We start from the raw sequence: 3,728 nt of genomic DNA on the forward strand, positions 1-3,728 counted from the left end.
CTGGTGTGGATGAACTTGACCTGCACAGAGTCCTGGCCTGAACCCGATAGAACACCTTTGGGATGAATTAGAACGGAGACTGAGAGTCAGGCCTTCTTGACCAACATCAGTGTGTGACCTCACCAATGTGCTTTTGGAAGAATGGTCGAAAATTCCTATTGACACACACTGGAACCTTGTGGACAGCCTTCCCAGAAGAGTTGAAGCTGTAATAGCAGCAACAGGTGGACCCACATCATATTGAACCCTATGGGTTAGGAATGGGATGGCACTTCAACTTCATATGTGAGTCAAGGCAGGTGGCCAAATACTTTTGGCAATATAGTGTATATACTAGCCAGTGGTGTTATTTCTATATTTTTCATTTTTAGATAGTGTACACCATCTGATCCCGTGGGTGCTTCGGTGCCCAAGCACCCACGTGAGATTAATGGCAACTTTCAATCTTTAAAATAATTTTTGAAGAATCAATCTTGTTGTTGTTAATTTTGTGGCGGTTTAGTCCGTTTTACATAATAAAAAAGTTTAAAAAAAACATATCGTCCATAATTAACAAATTCCAACCAAGATTTCATGGTACCCGATAATGAACTGATGACGCAATCATCTTGTCTTTGAACGCATCGCACATGCGCGAATGAATGGCATATTTAGTCAACAGCCATACATGTCACCTTCAGGGTGGCAGTATGAACAATGCCAACACAGTCATAAATATGTGCCGTATAGTGAAACCACACAAACAACGACAAACACATTTTGGAAGAATATTTGCACCGCAACACAACATAAACACTACAGAACAAATTCCCACAATTCCCTGCAGCACCAACTCTTCTAGTCGATACCACTATGATTACATCAATATTTTTTAACATCACAAAATCTTCTTTCTTTTTTTTTATTTATTTATATTATGTTTATAAATTCAGGAAATATGTCCCTGGACACATGAGGACTTTGCATATGAACAATGTATGATCCTGTAACGACTTGGTATCGGATTGATACCCAAAGTTGTGGTATCATCCAAAACTAATGTAAAGTATCTAACAACAGAAGAATAAGTGATTATTACATTTTAACAGAAGTGTAGATAGAACATGTTGAAACAGAAAATAACCAGATATTAACAGTAAATAAACAAGTAGATTAATAATTCATTTTCTACCACTTGTCCTTAATAATTTTGACAAAATAATAGAATGGAAAATGACACGTTACTGCATACGTCAGCAGCTAAATTAGGAGCCTTTGTTTGTTTACTTACTAAAAGACAAGTTGTAATTTTAGTTGTGTTATGAGTCACACAACTTTGAGAAATTGTGTGATGTATTATACTGTAAGGGTGTTCATGTTCGAAATAAACTAAAGAAAGAAAGAAAGAAAGTTGTCTTGTATCCTCACTATTTTATTTAAGAACAAAATTACAATAAGAAACATATGTTTAATGTACCGTACATTTTTTTTTGTTAAAATAAAGCCAATAATGACATTTTTGTGGTCCCCTTTATTTAGAAAAAGTACCGAAAAACTATTTTGGTACCGGTACCAAAATATTGGTATCGGGACAACACTAATTCACACACCAAGCACCCACAGGCAGAAATGTAGATCGGCGCCTATGGTGTACACCAGGGGTAGGTAACCTGTGGCTCTTTTGATGACTGCATCTGGCTCTCAGATAAATCTTAGCTGACATTGCTTAACACGATAAGTAATGAATAATTCCGCTGGTAATCAGTGTTAAAAATATTGTTAAAAATATAAAACATTCTCATGGATTTTAATCCATTCATCCATTTTCTACCGCACCTGTACAAGAAGTCGCAATATTGGTAAGAAGTATTTTATTTATTATTGGTTAGCTTCAGAATAACAATGTTATTAAAAAGAACAAGAGACTTATTGTACTCTAAAAATGTTGGTATTACTTAAAAATGCATGCATTTAGTTGTATTCAGTGTTAAAATATATTATATGGCTGCATTTATGACTTGGCACGATCATGGTATCACCACTGTGAAAGACCTCTATGCAGACGGAGTGTTCTCATCCTTCACTGAACTCTCTTCCAAATACGATCTGCCGAACTCCCACCTTTTTCGTTTCTTTCAGGCGCGGGACTTTGTAAAGAAGCAGTTCCCACACTTTCCAAATCGTCCTCTGGAAACTCTTATAGATACATTGTTATCTTTGAGCCCTAATCATAAAAAATGTATCTCCGTGTTATATACCTCCTTAAGCTCAGTTGCTCCAAACTCTATATCAGTGATAAGAGCCTCGTGGGAGAGCGATCTTAATACCAACATATCCGATCAACACTGGAACTCGGCCCTGAAACTGGTTCACTCCTCCTCAATATGTGCCCGTCATAGTCTCATCCAATGCAAAGTAATCCATAAAATTCACTACACTAATTCAAAACTATCCAAAATCTACCCCACTGTTAGCAATACCTGCAATAGATGCAAACAATCTCCGGCTGATCACGTCCATATGTTCTGGTCCTGCTCTAAACTATGTTCCTTTTGGGAGGACATTTTTGACACAATTGGAAAAGCATACGGTCAAAACTTTCCTCCCAACCCATTATCAGCCATTTTTGACGTATGCCCCGATAACATGTGCCCGGTACCACTAAAACGCGCTGTTGCTTTTACGACCTTGCTGGCCAGGCGATTGATCTTGTTTAATTGGAAGCTGGCTCGCCCCCCATCACACGGCCGTTGGATTAGAGAGGTTCTCTACAATCTAAAACTGGAAAAACTTAGGTTTTCGCTAAAGGGCTCGGTTCAAGCATTTGAAAGCTCATGGAGCCCTTTTTTGCTGTATGTCAACTCTCTTGACCTATGCCCAGACGCAGATGAGGAATAATCTCCCTTTTATTTATTAGTATTATTTTATTCTATTTTTTATTTTATTATATATTATTATTATTATTATTAATTTTTATTTTATTTTATTATTATATATATATATTTTTTTTTTATTGTATATATATATATCTGTCTGTCTCTGGCCGCGTATGTGTGTGTGTGTGTGTGTGTGTGTGTGTGAGAGAATGTGTCTGTCTTTGTCGTCTTACTTGTTACACAATTGCGCCATTTGTCCCTCGTTAGTGGGACCTGAGTGGGGTGGGAGGGTGGGTGGTTTGGGTTTTAAGGGAAAGGGTGTGAATCATTTACTGCCTTTAAAATTGTACTGTTTTGACTTGTACTTTTTTCTGTCTGTTTGAAAATGCCAATAAAAAAAGTTGGAAAAAAAAAATATATATATTATATGGCTCTCATGGAAATACATTTTAAAATATTTGGCTTTCATGGCTCTTTCAGCAGGGCAGCACGGTGGAAGAGGGGTTAGTGCGTCTGCCTCACAACACAAAAGGTCCTGAGTAGTCGTGAGTTCAAGCCCGGCCTCGGGATCTTTCTGTGTGGAGTTTGCATGTTCTCCCCGTGACTGCGTGTGTTCCCTCCGGGTACTACGGCTTCCTCCCACCTCCAAAGACATGCACCTGGGGATAAGTTGATTGGCAACACTAAATTGGCCCTAGTGTGTGAAAGTGAGTGTGAATGTTGTCTGTCTATCTGTGTTGGCCCTGGGATGAGATGGCGACTTGTCCAGGGTGTACCCCGCCTTCCGCCCGATTGTAGCTGAGATAGGCTCCAGCACCCCCCGCGACCCCGAAGGGAATAAGCGGTAGAAAATGGATGGATGGATGGGGCTCT

The sequence above is a fragment of the Nerophis lumbriciformis genome, linkage group LG10, assembly GCF_033978685.3.
Source record: "Nerophis lumbriciformis linkage group LG10, RoL_Nlum_v2.1, whole genome shotgun sequence".
NCBI lineage: Eukaryota > Metazoa > Chordata > Actinopteri > Syngnathiformes > Syngnathidae > Nerophis > Nerophis lumbriciformis.